The sequence below is a fragment of the Manis pentadactyla genome, chromosome 16 (assembly GCF_030020395.1).
Source record: "Manis pentadactyla isolate mManPen7 chromosome 16, mManPen7.hap1, whole genome shotgun sequence".
NCBI lineage: Eukaryota > Metazoa > Chordata > Mammalia > Pholidota > Manidae > Manis > Manis pentadactyla.
In genome coordinates, this window is record NC_080034.1 from 8,014,304 (window position 1) to 8,031,548 (window position 17,245).

The following is a 17,245-nucleotide window of genomic DNA, read 5'->3' on the forward strand; positions in this document are numbered from 1 at the left end:
TACCCTGTTTGCATTCTGTCAAAAGTTATAAAGTGACATATAACTACTACTGTTTAAAAAAGTAAAATAAAACTTCAGCTAAGCATACAAAGTGAAAGCATTCTTCTTTCTTTCATATTTTCTATCCTACGAATTAATTGATGACACTTTTGACGCACACACACATTTTTTCCCTATTTGGCTGTTATAGGTTTATGAATTTTCCTTAGATGTGTAATATTTGCACACTTGTTTTTTGATTTGTTACTTGGTTTGTAACATTTGCTCCTTTCCTGCCAGTGTAAATATGCCACTGAGAACAAGAAGGATGAATTTTCAGAAAAAAGGAGGAGAGCCGATATTGGTGGCTGGGGGAGCCCTCAGGTGGTCTGGACTTACTTTGGGGCCCTGACTTGTGCGGCAGGCCTCCAGAAGGTCTAAAGAACTAAGGAAGCTGCCAAGAACACTGGGATGCATGCTTTATGGGGGTACACATACAAGGGATACTAAACTGAACTCATCGAAGTCTTTATTCCCATCAACAAAAGAATACTAGGAAAAATTACAAGTAATTCCTACAGTTAAAACTATCAAGAGTGGCTGTCTCTCTCTCTTAACAACCGACACTGAGCATGGGTTATAGTGCATCTAAGGAACACGCGTAAGTAATATTAGATTACATAATACATTTCCTTTTCTGTTAAAATTTAAGGAATGCTGCATGGTCATTATTTTAACTACAGCAAGCACTCATTGGAGTTGGATTCAAAATTACTTTACTGTCAGAAATAAATTGAACAAAAAAGGGTTCTACCTTAAGAGCTGCCAGCAGAGTTTTCCTTACTGAAAACACTGTCCCCATTGGGAGGCAGGATAACTTGGGGCTAAGAGGTCGGGCTCTGCAGCCAAACAGCTCAGTCCAAATTCTGGCCTTGCCAGTCACCGCTGACTCTTTGCACTGAGTTTCCTCACCGGTTAACAGGAAGAATGATAACAGAACCCGCCTCAGAGGCCTGTTTAACAGATCGAACAAATCACTACTGATAAAGCAAACTGAAGATTGATACATGTGCACGTTTGTTACTTACAGATATTGACAGAACCCAGAAGGAACAGCTGAGAAGCAGAGGTGAGAGAGAGAAGGACAGATGGTCAAACACTGTGGGCCTAGAGGTACTATCACTTCCCAGTCGGCTCCTTCCCTGCCAGTCTCGGCTCCCATTCAAACCCTCACAAGGTCTATTCAACCAATACGTGCTGGGCATGCACAATTTTAAAAATTTTGTTTTGTTTTTAAAAGCAAAGAAGTGTCTGAGCCTCACACAGTATCTACGCGGCATGGGACAGAGGAAGCTGGACTCTGAGAGTCAAAAGAAGCCAGGAAAATTCAAAACTGAGATGCAGACGCTCCCAGATCACATGTCCGGGGCACAGTCTTACAATAATGTAAGAAAGCACTAGATTTTTACTCTACTTAAAAAAAACTTAAACTCAGATGACTTAATTATAATGAAAGATATTGTAAGTCATGTAGAGTGTGTGTGAGCTGCTCAGCCCCTTCCAATATGATACTTGGTAGCTGTTCAGCCAGGACTGCATTGCCCAGTCCCTGTTTCTAGCGTGCAGGCATGGCCATGTGACTGGTGACATGTGGCACTTCTGGAGCAAGACGTTTAAGAAGCAGGTGCACTCTCTCTACTCTCCTTTTGTCCTTCTGCCCTATGGATTCAGATGACAAAGAGGCATAAAATATAAAGAGGCTGGGAACCTGAGCCACTTCATGGATTGTCAACTATGAGCACATGCTCAAATTGCTAAGTGAATAATAAACAGAATTTTATTGAATTTGAGACTTGACACATTTTAGAGCCAATTACTAGAGCAGGCAGAATTTTAACTAACATATCAAGCTACCTGAGGATGACAGCAGAGTCATGACAGCTAAAGACCATGAGTGTTAGCACACTGACTCGACCAGTTACGGGCTATTTGGGCAAATTATTTACTCTTCCCGAGCTTGAGTTTCTTCATCTAAAGAAATGGCGATAATAATGGGACCTGTTTTCAAGTGCTGGGATTGTGCCTGGCTGTCTCTGACTAAGTAGCCAATAAACTCAGTTTTTTTAATCTCTATAATTAGGCTTATCCTGTGGCTAAACCGATCAGGTAAGTAAACGGAACCGAGGAATCCAGTTTTCCTGTAAGCACAGAGAGGTATTCCTCACGGCAAGGGTGACCTGCTCACAGCACGCCCCCATCTTCTCCCCAACACAACCACCTTGGCCGTGACTCGGCACTGCTAGGGGCCTGGTGGACAACTGCTGCTCCTTTCCTCACACTCACACCGCCTTCTCCCAGAGGAGCCTCAGCCTCTTCTGCTGGTGCAGAGGCTCACACAGCAGGGCCCACAGGCACTCTCCCGAGGCTCTTAACTCTCTTCGTCCCCCACGTCTCTTCCCAACTCCTCCCCAGCTATGCCAAGGAAGCCTCTTCTTCTTTTGATAACCTCGTTGGTGCTCAGAAAGCAGCGACATGGCGCAGAGAAAAACCAGTACTATTCTGAGTAAAACTTACACTCTGACAGAAGACTGTATGACTTGAGATAGGATGCCTTCTTCACTTATCCCTTGCCCACAGGAAACCGAGGAGGATTCACTAAACCCATGGACGCCGAACAAACTCATTTTTGTGAAATGAACAAGGAAGAAAATTCTACTCTTGAGGAAGCTGGACTCCTTCATTTTAAGACCACACATTGAAGAAAGCATTAGTGATCGGTGTGACGGTATAGAGACTGTCCTAGGGCCAGACGGCGTCCCTGCCCAGGCCACCCGAGTGACGTGCCCCACCTGAAGCACTGGATGTCCATAGCTGGACTGCTAGGCTCAGATTTAAGCTCTGCTCTTACTAGTATGAACTTGGCAAGTTACTCAAGCCTCCCCATTTCACTTTCCTGCTAAGTAAAATAAGACTAGTAACCCAGTGAGGCACATGAATGAAGAAAAAATGGTGATGACCTTTAGCTCAGTCTTACTGTATAAATTATATGGATACACACATTTTATATTTTCTCCCTATAAGAGAAAATGAAATCCAAATTAAATATTTTTCTAATTATATGAACTTCCATAAAAGTGACAAAATGCTAACCATTGACACTGGGTATTGTGGGTACTTATGGATAATTATACCCTTAACTAACAATTAACAGCACTTTAAACATACCCAGACCAGGCAGTACAGTGTGGTTGAGTCCATTCTGTCTCCTGTAACAGAAATACCTTAAACTGGTGTCTTCTAAAGGACAAACGTTCACTTCTCACAGTTCTGCAGGCCGGGAAGCCCACGATGGCGGGAATGGCCGACTCGGCGTCTGCTGTGAGCTCCCTGGGTCTTGCTTGGCTGTCTGCTGTGTGCCCCGTGGTGGAGGGGCTGCGGGAGCTCTGTGGGGTGTCTTCTTATAAAGGTGTGACTCCCATTCATGAGCCCTCGACCATCACACCTAAGCACCTCCCGGAGTCCCGACCTCCTGATACCGTCATGTTGGGCATTAGGCTCAGCATATGAATCCGGGGGAGGCGGGCACGAACATGCGGCCCACAGCAAGAGCCGAGGCTCTCGGCACCAAGACTCCGAGTCCCTCTGCCACCTACCAGCTGTGTTACTTTGGACAAAGGGAAAAAAAAGAGCCTCTGCTTTTCCCTAGAAAACACAGACGATCACCCTGCCAGGCCAGCGGCTCTCGGAGCAGGACTGCCGAGAGGGTTAGACGTGACAATGGGCATCCAGGGTTTTCCACAGGACCACTCGCCTAGTGTGAGCTGGACAGGGAGTTGCCGCTCTTATTAGCTACTGACAGCCACTCGGTCGGTGTCTGGGGTGCGTGAACTCTGGCATCGTACAAACACTACTGCCAGTCCTGCGTGGCTTTGAAAACAATAGTCACTTAAGTTCCATGGGAACAAGTGCTAGTTTCAGGCACTGTTGATCTACAGTTTAATGGTGGGAAAAAAAAGGTAAAGCTTTAAAACTAAAATATGGCTTCTTTTAACCTTGGAGAAGTGAGTAGGACATAAGAATGAACAAGACAAAGGTCAGTATGGCATCTATAAAAAACAGGTTCTTACAAAAATTAAAATTTCAGGTGATATGTATGTAAAATTCAAAATGTTTATGCTCCTCACAATCGCATTTAATTCTCATAGTTAATCTCTGGAAAGAAAGGAAAATTGTTAAGAATACATTAAATTTGATGGAAATTTCAAGGAATAAAGAGCACATATTTATATTTACCAGGAATCTTTCCTCAATTACTGCCCTCCTATCTTTCCTAATATGATCAGGATCTTATTTTAAAAGTTTTCAATAGTTTTGCATTCATAAGGATAAAAGGCTTGGTAAACAATAAAGTTCTATGAAAAGACAGGGATGGTCGTATGTCTTTTACTAAGCAGCAAATGAGCTTGTAAACAAGGGAAATGCTTTCTGTTCCGGTGAGCCACGAGGAATACTCGGCAGAGTTCCAGGGACATGGGCTGTCCTCGAATGCTTAGCTACAGGGCATGCCGTGAGTGACAACTAGAAAAATGTACAAATGTAAAAGCAGAAGAGTAGACAACTGGCATTACTCTGAATAACGTCACTAAGCCATTTACAGAGTGAAAAGATGTGCACTGAATTGTGAGACTGTGCAATCTGGGCCAGAGGATCTAGGGCGCGCTGAATAAGAACTGAATAGCGTGGCCGAGGTACTGAGGAGACACGCATCTGCCTCCGGCACCATCAGTAGAAGGGAGCCCGTGAGTCTCAGTTCCACCAAGGGACTCATAATTCAGGCCATATACACCTTAGAAATTAAAATCAATAGCTGCAATTACACTTAGACCAAATTCAAGCATCCCTTGGAAAAAGTACACTTTATCATACTGGTCAGTGGATTTAAGGCAATATTAGTTCTTCCCATTTCTGTACACAAAATTTGGATTCAATTTTCATAATTACATGATTTATGGGTGTGGATGGTTTTTCCCCACAAAAATATAATGCTTCTGAATCTTTACTGTGGCAGAGACAATAAAGAATGATCCATGAGACGACAGAATTTTTAGTAAGTATGATAGAAAGCTTAACTGAACTGAGAGTAATTTTTTTCTTTGAAGGTACAATTTTCCCAGTCTGATCTTGTTATCCACCTCTTCATTTTCAGTAAGTGTCTGATATATATGTCAACTGGTATTTTTTTGTCAATGATTTGCCAAAGATCAAAGAATCTCCATGAAATTTTATGTACTCTTCCTTAAAATGACCTCGTTTCTTCTTTTTCCTTTTTAAAAACAACTGAATAATGTTCGGCTGATTTTCCTGAGATGGAAGTTGTAAATAGGAATTGGCATTTTTAGCAGCAGGTTGAATCACACAGAGTCGATAAACTGTCTCTTGCATTTACTTTCCTGTGGCTTTCGAATCAATAGGCGTTCCTTGTAAGAACCCTCCCTCATTAGAGGCTTTGTATGTGGTTCCGTTTCCATGATGCACGTAGACAAATCAAAGGTTCTTTCTTACACTTTCAAATTCAGAGTGATAAAAATATCAAATTAAGATGTTAATATATTTACTCATATTTCCCAATATACTTCTACTTCAATAGATAGTAGCAAAGTGTTTCAATGCAATTGTATATTTCTTCACAAATATAAATTTACTTAGTTGTTACATACAATTTGTAATCTTTTTCACTTGAACTTTCCTAAGTATAATATGACTATTTACTTAGTTTTTGATTAACTGTCAGAAATTTTATAGTTTCAAATTAAGAACTAAAGAAATGTGGTATTTCCATTTACAAAAACATCCGAGGGTATGCTATTATTTCTCCCGTACTCTTAGAACATAAAGTCTATCAAGCCTCATGAAAACTATGACTATCATTGTGCGTACCACATTCTTTATTTATAAGGAAAGAATCCTTACAATGTAAATGATTTTGTAGTAAGTATCATGATGTACTGGCTTGACAGGAGGTTTTATTTTCCACACAAGAATTCACTGGCTGACTTAGAAAATAGTTCTGGTAAAACCATTATGCACAGGAACCCTCTTGTAAGCCCAACAAAAGAAAAACTTCCAAAAAATCTGGACATTTTTGCATTTGTTACCTAAGTATTTTCACAAAATTAATAGGCAGACCTTAATTAAATGAAGTGATCTGTGTAAAGAGTTGTTGGAAACTATAATATCTTTATCAATCATTATCAGTGCAAATCCTTATCTTTCAGTAATTTCTAATAACATATTACTTTATTTGACTGTCACTGTATGGAAAGGAAATTGCCATCACAACAGTTCATTTACTGCCCCCAAAGCTTAAAATGATTCTAATGTTGTCTAGGGAAGGGTGAAAACCTAAAGGCAAAAAGGTGAAATTCTGAGGGAAGCATACCCCTACCAATGTCTAGGTGCTTTTGAAGTGAAAAACAAGCAAAGAAGAGGAAAAGGAGGGAGAAAAAATAATAGAAAAGTTACTTCTGCTTGTTAAAATTAAAAAAAAAGCTTTGTTTTTCTAAGAGTAACAAAACCGAACAAAGAATAAAAATTGCCTTTAAAATTTACTAAGAGTAGCACATCACACTATTAAAATGAAATGCTGCTGTATGATCAATAAAACCACCATGTGAGCATGATATTCTATGTAAGCATCGCACTCTCCCATCTGTACATGTCTATCAAGGCTCTACTGCGTTGAAGGCAGACCAAAGAAACACCTGCTACCCTTGAGAAACTCTGAAGTTCAAGTATCTCTACAGACATTTATGGAGCAGAGAAATATTTAAACAACACCACACGAGAACCAAAAAAATATGTTACAGGAGTTTAGAGTCACTTTGAACCATGATAGGAAGTCAGAATTCGAACACGGCTTGAATGAAGAGAAGGATTTTGACAGGTGAGAAAACAGATTAAGAACTTTTCAGGTGGAGGATTTAGCACCTGTTAAGGCGCAAAGAAAGCTTTAAGATTCACTTTATGAACCCAAGGAAGGTAACTCTGGCCAAAGCACCACCAGAAACGAAGTCAGACATGTGAGAGATGGGCGATAAATGAGCATCATTCAATCACGTCAAATAAAAAGTAGACATCTTTTACCGATATTTTTCTATTATACACACCTCACTGGTTTCAAAGCTGCATAATACCTGTGACCTAGACCATAAAATAACTGTTATCCAGATCAAATTCACATCTACGGACTCTCTGTGACCTTAGCAAGAAGAGCTTTGGGGAACTGGACGGACATAGTTCAGTGAGGAGGACTGAGTGGCTTGTGAGGGAAGAGATGGAATGCAGAATACTTTCAAAAAGATTCACTCATTCATGCAAGAAAGTCTCTGTGTGCCTAGCACAGGCACTGTGCCCAGCTGCTGGGGATGAGACCATCAGCCAGCTAACAGTCATAGTCCCTGAGCTCCCTGCTGGGAAAGTCAGGGTGAGAGAGGGACTGCTGTACCTACGGACTCTCTGTGACCTTAGCAAGAAGAGCTTTGGGGAACTGGACAGACATAGTTCAGTGAGGAGGACTGAGTGGCTTGTGAGGGAAGAGATGGAATGCAGAATACTTTCAAAAAGATTCACTCATTCATGTAAGAAAGTCTCTGTGTGCCTAGCACAGGCACTGTGCCCAGCTGCTGGGGATGAGACCATCAGCCAGCTAACAGTCATAGTCCCTGAGCTCCCTGCTGGGAAAGTCAGGGTGAGGGAGGGACTGCTGTACCCCCTTCTGTAAGCCACGAAGCCAGGGATTAATTTTTAGAGCAAGGTTGAAGATCTGAAGGTTCTTATCTTTCGGGGGATAAGCCTTCATTCTGGAGAATCATCGTGTGTAATGAGACATATTGCTAGACACATGGCAGAAATGTGAACACTACAGGAGGGAAAAACAAGTCAAGTCACGGTGGCAGTGTAAATTAACCCCTGACTCTGAGAAGAAGAGGAGGTGTTCAGGGAGCTACAGACACGATCAGTGTTCTCTCATGTGTCCGTCTGTACTTTGCGCTGCAGCCAGTAAGCCACCCCAAATATTTTACCATACCCACTCTGAAACTGATCCCAAGCTTAAAAGTTACCTTGGTACAGTTAACAATAATTATCACCATATAAATAATTTGCTTACTTAATCTTATGCTGTGAAGGTGCTTAATAAATGTTAGTGTCCTTTCCTCCTCCATGTCCTAAAATACAAATTCATTACGAAAGTTAATTCAACTCTAATGAACATTATTTTTCTATCACACCGACCTGAAAGTATATTTACATATTAGCCAAACTCAAAATTTATGGTTCAGAGCAAGGAAAAGAACAAAAATAGAGCAGCTGGAGTATGTTTGAAAATACTCATCCTTATTAGGGCATCTCTTCAGAAGATGAGTTACTATGGCTGAACTGAATCTCTATTAACAGAGGTGAATTCCTAGCCAGACAGCGACAGTAAATACAGAGCCCATGCTTACACTCATCTGATGGTTTTCAAGACTTGGGCATTGTTTCTGGCACCACGGTTTTGCGTTCAGGAAACAAAGAACTTGAAACGTTATGTTCCTGAGAATGTTTGCTGGTGTTATTAAATGAATCAAAGAAATGAGGCACAGACAAGGAATCAGATTTCAGCAAGATTCGGATCCGGAGGAGCGCTCAGCACCTAAAACTTCTGGGGACACTTAACCTTTGGAAGAATGTGTGTTTTTTTTTTTGTTTTGTTTTTTTAATCTCTACTGTCAATAATCAGCAGAGCCAAGAAAACTTTCCTCAGAATGTTCAAAGAGGCCACCTCGGCTTTCTTTCCTGCAGCTACAACCTACTTTTGTAAAGGAAAAGGCAGAGTGACTCCACAAAGTGGCACCAGACTTAAAATGGAGAGGAAATTTTGGTAAATGGATTGGTTGGAAGGAGAAAGAATAAGTCCCATTCTGATGAGAGACACTTGTTTTCCCAAAAGGTGAACAAAGTATGAGGTGTAAGCTGGTGCTCACTTGATTTATTTTATGACTTGCTTTACCTGTGTGATTTCTGGGAAGAAAACTGGAAAAAAATTAACAGACGGGGGTTTCATATCTTGGGTATTTTCTTGGGATGATTTTTATCCAAGGACGACACATTTAAAACGATGCCCTTGGACTTGCTGGAAAATCGGCTTGCTCAAGCACTAGCACTTAGGTCTAAGTGGGCTACAGGCAGTTTTATCTGTGTATATTATTCATTTCTTGACAGTGGAACAAAAGCAATTTTGTTAGTTTATACCTATGATTTCATCTTGAGAAGTTGGTGATATGCCTTGGAAATTCATGAAATTACAAAGCTATTTTGAAATCAAACATCCATACATTTACCTAACACTTCTTAGCGTATTTATATTTTTGTCGAATAGATTCTTGTAGGATAATGAACTCTTTAATACAGTTTCTAACTCTATCATGGACCTTCTGAAATATTTCATTCTCATGATTATAATTAAATAATTATTTAAAATTAATTGCCAAAGCAAAGAAAACCTGTCTTTTAGACTCATATTCTAATAGGAGAAAGCTCTGCTCATTGCCTTTGGGAGAGACAGCATGAAGAGGCTGATGGAAAAGCTCCAGTTTTCTCCAATGAGACAAGTATTCACACTGGAAGGAGTCAAACTAAGTGTGAATGACAGCCCAAGTCAGGTGAGCTGCCAAAAGGAGTACTCGAGGGCAGACCCCGAGCGCTGGCGCCGCCATCCCAAAGGTCCCAGCGATAATCCCGGCGAGGGCGCTGGAGGTGCGCACAGCAGGAGCCAACAGTCTTGATAAAAGACAGAAGAAGGGCTCCTGTGAACCAGGTGCCTGTGAGGCGGACAGTGCCCCTTGGCAGGTGCCCGCAAGGTCGTCTTTCAGAGATGGTGCGCCCTCCAAACAGTGTGACTCTATGTGCTCAGCGGCACACTTTTTTTTTCCTCTACATTTTTAAAATTAAGGTATGATTGATATACACTCTTATGAAGGTTTCACATGAAAAAACAATGTGGTTACTATATTTACCCATATTATCAAGTCCCCACCCATACCCCAATGCAGTCACTGACCATCAGTGCAGCAAGATGCCACAGATCCACTATGTGCCTTCTCTGTGCTACACTGTTCTCCCCGTGACCCCCCACACCATGTGTACTAAACATACTACCCCTCAATCCCCTTCTCCCTCCCTTCCCACCTGCCTTCCCACACCTCTCCCCTTTGGTAACCGCTAGTCCCTGCTTGGGTTCTGTAAGTCTGCTGCTGTTTTGTTCCTTCAGTTTTGCTTTGTTGTTATACTCCACAAATGAGGGAAATCATTTGGTACTTGTCTTTCTCCACCTGGCTTATTTCACTGAGCATAATACCCTCTAGCTCCATCCATGTTGTTGCAAATGGTAGGATTTGTTTCTTTCTTATGGTTGAATAGTATTCTGTTGTGTATATGTACCACATCTTTATCCATTCATCTAATGATGGACACTTAGGTTGCTTCCATATCTTGGCTATTGTAAAAAGTGCTGCAATAAACATAGGGGTGCATCTGTCTTTTTGAATCTGAGAACTTGTATTCTTTGGGTAAATTCCAAAGAGTGGGATTCCCAGGTCAAATGGTATTTCTATTTTTAGTTTTTTGAGAAACCTCCATACTGCTTTCCACAATGGTTGAACTAACTTACATTCCCATCAGCAGTGTAGGAGGGTTCCTCTTTCTCCACATCCTCACCAGCATTTGTTGTTCTTAGTCTTTTCAATGCTGGCAATCCTTACTGGTGTGAGGTGATATCTCATTGTGGTTTTAATTTGCATTTCCCTTATGACTAGTGATGTGGAGCATCTTTTCATTTGTCTGTTGGCCATCTGAATTTCTTCTTTGGAGAACTATCTCTTCATATCCTCTGCCCATTTTTTAATCAGGTTATTTGCCTTTTGGGTGTTGAGTTGTGTAAGTGCTTTATATATTTTGGATGTTAACCCCTTGTCAGATATGTTGTTTACAAATATATTCTCCCATACTGTAGGATGCCTTTTTGTTCTGTTGATGGTGTTCTTTGCTGTACAGAAGCTTTTTAGTTTGATGTAGTCCCATGAGTTCATTTTTGCTTTTGTTTCCCTTGCTCGAGGAGATGCGTTCAGGAAGAAGTTGCTCATGTTTATGTTCAGGAGATGTTTGCCTATGTTGTCTTCTAAGAGTTTTATGGTTTCATGACTTACGTTCAGGTCTTTGATCCATTTCGAGTTTATTTTTGTGTATGGGGTTAGACAATGGTCCAGTATCATTCTCTTGCATGTAGCTGTCCAGTTTTGCCAACACCAGTTGTTGAAGAGGCTGTCATTTCCCCATTGTATATCCATGGCTCCTTTATAGTATATTAATTGACCATATATGGTTGGGTTTATATCAGGGCTCTCTAGTCTGTTCCATGGGTCTATGGGTCTGTTCTTGTGCCAGTACTAAATTGTCTTGATTACTGTGGCTTTTTAGTAAAGCTTGAAGTTGGGGAGCATAATGTCTCCAGTTTTATTCTTCCTTCTCAGAACTGCTTTGGCTATTTGGGGTGTTTTTTGGTTACATATGAATTTTAGAATGATTTTTCTCTAGTTCGTTGAAGAATGCTGTTGGTATTTTGATAGGAATTGCATTGAATCTATAGATTGCTGTAGGCAGGATGGCCATTTTGACAATATTAATTCTTTCTATCCACGAGCATGGGATGTGTTTCCATTTATTGGTATTTTCTTTAATTTCTCTTAACAGTGTCTTGTTTTCAGGGTATAGGTCTTTTACTTCCTTGGTTAGGTTTATTCCTAGATATCTTATTCTTTTTGATGCAATTGTGAATGGATTTGATTTCCTGATTTTTCTCTCTGCTAGTTCATTGTTAGTGTATAGGAATGCCACAGATTTCTGTGTATTAATTTTGTATCCTGCAACTTTGCTGAATTCAGATATTAGATCTAGTAGTTTTGGAGTAGATTCTTTAGGGAGCAGCGCGCTTTTATCCCCGTTCCTGCAGTGCCCTCACCCCATTCTTACGCTCACCTCCTGTTCTGGCTTCTTTTGCATTGAGAAGGTCAAAGGCTTCTGACTCCAGCTCCTCCAGCCTTCAATGCTTCCGCTGCAATATTCCTTTGGCTTTTAACAATTTCCTGTTCTCCCAAACTCAGGGGAGAACTACCGTTCCCTCTCTCCAAGAATAACCTTGCGTTCTTGAATTGGGCTCTGCTCCATTAACTGAAATTCTTCATATTTGTGTTTTGATCTCTCCATCTAGAGGCACTCTTTAGACACTTCATCTTGGAAATGCACTCAGATCCCCTTTATTCTGACACACACACACCATGCACACAGATACGCCCCCATACAGTACACACACCCACACCCCCCTCACACCCACAGCCACCCCCACAACACACACACGCCACGCATTTATTTACTCCCAGTGCTCCATGTATAGAGTCTGGCCCATGACAAGCGCTTACTAAAGGTGGGCACAGTGAATGGCAGGGCTGTCCCAGCTGGCCCCGCTCCCCCGAGGCTAAGCTTTCTGAAGGGAAGTTCCTCATACTTGCTTCTGTTCCTTCATCTTTCCCGCCTCACCCCATCCATCTGAACAGGCTTAGGGGTGGCGGGTGCAGCCTAGCTCTGTGACTGTTGACCGTGGGCACCGTCCCTTGAGCCTAACCCCACAGTCCCCCCTCCTAGCCCCTCCCGCCTCCAACAAGAACCAGCTCCCAGTCCCCGGGGTGCTAATCACCTGGGGCTGGGTGGGATGATGCTGCCGAGAGGAACTGGGACGAACCAGGAGGGCGGATGAGCAGACGGGCCTCCAGCCCGTGCTGGGCCCACCCCTACTTGAGGCTCGCACTGTCCTCACCCCTTCCCCACTCGTCCATCCAAACCTAAGGCCAGGAACTGCGCCTCGGGCCCCGAATCCAGTTGCCCTTCCCACTCCCAGGCCCTTCAATCTCGCCGCAGGACTGACCGGCCTCTGTGAGGTCCCCCCCCCCCCCTCGGGCCTGCTTCTCCTCCTCTTCGCGCCCCCTTCCCTAACGCTCTCTTCCCTTACCAGCTACCTCCTCATGTCAGCCTTGACCCTGTCGCTGATTTCACCTTCAGCTGGTTGCTTTTCCTGAGAAAGCTCATCCCTCCCATTTCCACAGCGACTTCTCGGCCTCATGACATGATGCTTCATTTCATCCTTGAGCCTCAACCTGACCTCTTGTGTTTCCACTGATTCGTTCATGTTGCTTCCAGGGAAGCTTCCAGGAGGGCAGCGCCGTCCTTCCCATTCTCCTGATTAAAAGCTCCCCATCGAACAGTGAGCAGGGCCCCGAGAAGGGCCATAAGGCCTGGCCCCAACCTTTTCTTCTCAGCGTTTTGTCCACCACAGCCCTTTCCTCCACCTTTGCTTTAGCCAAACTGCGCTCATGGCCTGGGATAACGGATTGAAAGGTATATTTGTGTTTTTCTCCCAGTACTTGTCCTCCCTTTTTAAAGGCTAGCACTTATCTTTGAATAATTTCCACAGAACTACTGGATGCCTTCCCTTTTCAGGAATTTCCTGAGGAAACGGGGCAGCCAGAAGGCAGGAGTGTCTCCTCAGTCTTTTGTAAATGCCTGAACCCCTAAACAGGTGACACCAAGTGTGCCAGATTGGGAGGAGAGAAGGTGGCTCTGCAGGGCCTCGAGCCGGGGGTGAAGGCGGAGGAAACCGGGCTCTGCTCCGCGTATCCAGCTGAGACACATGGAGAGCAGCTCCCGGGGCCCAGGGGTCCTGCGAGGCACTTTTTGTGAGGTCCAGACTCTTCTGCTCAGAGGCAGCGTGCGTCACTTTCAAGTCACTGTGAAGTTTTTGTTTTTCCAACTGTGTGAGATGTTTTTCCTTAACAAACATATACCTACTTCTTTGCTCCTGGCAGTGGCCCCAATTTTTGTGATTTTAGCAAGTTGTCAGTGAAGTCAGAGGGCTTGATCTACAGGAATTCAGAGGCAAAAATATACTGATAAATGTTGAAATAACCAGGGGCAACTATAGAGTTAGAGTGTCTTGAGTGGGGCCTTGAAGGGAAAGAATTACACAGGGAGAAGAAATCTGGATGGTAGAAAAATACTGGTTGAGGTAGAGAATATCTATTACGAAAGAAACATAGAAGTGATTTGTTAGCACATTCTCAGCACACGGTAATTGACTGCCTCTTGTTTAAAAGTTATAAAATAGCTTGCAACATCTCTCCCATAATTTAATCAGTGTTTTAATCATTAAAAAAAAAGATCCTGATCTGTTTAATGATAAACATATTTAATCTATTAAAGTATCCTCAGCTGTTAATAACAACTAATAATTTTATTAAATGGTTAGACCACAGTTACACATAACATATATAAGTACAAGTACTGACCATCTTGTGATACTTATCATAATTATTCTTATAGATAATTACAAGAGTGTATTTAGGGATGATTATTCACAGATTTGTGGACCCTTTCAATGCCTTCATTTACTAGTCAGGAGGGGATTACCACTGGAAATCCAGGTATGTGGGAATACTGAGCTTGTTTAAAGTGGGACATCAAAAGGGAGCTTTCTTAGAGGACATTAAAGTTAAGGAATAGGATTTGTTTTCTTTGTATGGTATGTGTGGGGACTTGATAATGGGGGGAGTCTAGTAACCATAATGTTGCTCAAGTAATTGTACATTAATGATACCAAAATTAAAAAAAAATTAAGGAATAGGAATATTTCTTGGGTAAGAAAGATCAGGAAATACAGATTTGATGGTCAGATGCAGAAACTGAAGCAATTAAAATCATTGGTAGAGGGAATTTTCACGTAGTCTGAGTGGAAGGACAACACCCGCATACGACACAGGTTGGGTCTCCAGACCTACACAAGCTGGAATCTCGTTCACGTCCTAAAGCCCAGCCCGAAGGTTACCCGGAGCTTCCAAAAGTATTCCTGGAACAGAGACTTTTACTTAGTTTCCCTTTTCCTCACTACCTCACTGTTCAATCTAGTTCCGCTCCCGTTTACTGAATAGGTTCTTAGCTAGCTGCTCAAAGGCATTTCCCAGGAGCACCTAGTATTGTTTAGAAACTTTCCTGCCTATGTCACTCTCCCAGTTAAAGCGTATATCTTAAAAAGTTATTTTTACTTTTATCATGAGTAAATAGGGTGGTAAAGGTGATTTAAAAATATTATTTATAATTGAAAAATTCTGTAAGAATAATTATATAACACTGAAGAGCCTAGTAAATTATGTATAAGAATAATTACATACATATAATTGAGGACATAGTAAATGCTCTTCATAGTAAATGTGTGTATATGAATGTGTGTGGGGTATATGATTTACTATGCTCTTCGGTTTGCTGAAGTAAGTTCTACTTGATTTCAAAGACTCAAATATATTCCTTTAAACAAACTTGTGGCTATGAAAACAAAAATAGAAAACTGATGCCCCAAATCTATCATTCCAAAAAGAGCTGGTTAAACTTTATTCCTACATGCTTCACATTTTCCTGATTATCTGCCATCTGGATGGTAGAGGAGAACCTATAATCTAGGGTGAGTGTGGGCAAAGGGGTTCACTGTGTGGAAAGCTCTTAGTTTAAGTCCTTTTTTACATTAAACATATGTGAACATTTGCATTAAATATAATACATTCTATTCCACAGAATATCCAGCTTGTTTTAATATGTAAGTAATGCTGTTTTCTTCCTCTAAATTTTGATCAATTGATACTATTAGAAAATACATCTTAATTATCTGTGCTCTTGAAGGGCACCCTGTAATGTCTCACTGGCCTGAGATTAATAGTCTTTTAATGAAGACATTTAAGTGATTTATACTAGTGTTTCTTCAAATTTGATAAATACCAGATACTCTCCCCCCGCACCGCCCCCAGGATGATGGGCCGGGAGAAAAGCAAGCAGAGGAAAATTAAAAAATGAGAAAACTACTTTAAGGATCTGTAACTATAAAAACTGTGGTACTACTGAAAGGCGAAGCTGAAAATCCAGATATATGGAAATATTAGGCTTGTTTAAAGTGGGGCTTCCAGAAGGAGCTTTCTTACAGGACATTAAATTCAGGAATATTTTCTGGGTGAGGAAGAATCCGGAAATGCAGATTTGATGGTCATATGCAGAAACTGAAACAATTAAAAATAAGATTTCTTAGAATGAGGAATGCTGAATTTTGGTGAATCTTCACAGGAGTAAATATGATCATTGGTAGAGGGAAGAAAGAAATCACTTGCAGTGCATAGAAGAGGGGGAAGGCAAGGTCACCCGCTACAGTGAAGAGGAGTGCGAGCTGAGGCTTGTCACCGTCTGTCATTTGCTGTAGGGAGATCAAGAAGAACGAACATGCTATCAAATAAAAGGTTAAATTATGATGTAGAAGAAAGAGAAGCAGAAGATTTTAGACCGCAAAGCTCACAGGAGGACACGCAGTCCAAGCTCCCCATCATACGCAAACTGAGTTCCAGGGCGATGAAGCCTGAGCCCACCTGGGTGTCCCTCTGGGACAGATCCGCTTTGCCATCCACTGCCCTTGTCGCCCCCATGCATTGCAACCTACCCTCCTGAACTAGGGTAGCCCGTGGAAGTTATTAACAAGGCAACTTTGGGAGGGTAGACATGATGGAAACTGAGCAATGACTTTAATTGGAATACAGTCTAAATTAATAAAGCAAAGGGGGTGAGTGTGTCAATGACAATCATTGGAACCTATTACCTACCAAGCTGTGCTACATGGATAGTTCCTATGTAAAATCGTGGTTGTGTTTTATTCTCAGAATATGTAATTCTACTCAGGTGAGTGACAGAGAGTGAACTAATTATAGGGGGTTAAATAAAAAGAGAGTGACTGTAAAGTTAGAAGAAGATACGCTATCTCCTCCACCTGCAGCCTCCCATGCAGGAAACATGGTTCCTCAAAATGACATCAAGGAACAGTGTCATTTCATCTGAGCGATGAAGTATTTTGAAATCTGGTAATGAGGGCACACCCCACACCCCACACTGTAAAGCATCATTGTATCAACACCAAAGTCCAAGAGGCACCACCATTGAATGTAAATCAAAAACAACATAAATGAAAAATGCCTCCTACTCGTAAGGAAGACCTCTTAGCCTAAGAAAGACAAATGATTCTCCTTCATGTAAACCACTCATCTTTTTGGGGTGGCATCGAGGCAGATCTATGACAGAGACCCTCGTTAATCTTAGT

General features: G+C 41.8%; 1 protein-coding gene across 20 annotated transcripts in view; it reads right to left on the reverse strand.

The window, feature by feature from the left end:
* RIMS1 (regulating synaptic membrane exocytosis 1) overlaps nucleotides 1-17,245 on the reverse strand; it is a 426,962-nt gene that overhangs the window by 27,309 nt on the left and 382,408 nt on the right. The window contains exon 1 of one of the 20 annotated variants that reach the window (XM_057494231.1): nucleotides 3,261-3,406. The exons of the other annotated variants lie outside the window; for them this stretch is intronic. The gene's annotated coding sequence lies outside the window, so the exon portion shown is untranslated. Of the gene's footprint in view, nucleotides 1-3,260; nucleotides 3,407-17,245 lie in introns of those variants that run through there. 20 annotated transcript variants of the gene reach the window in all.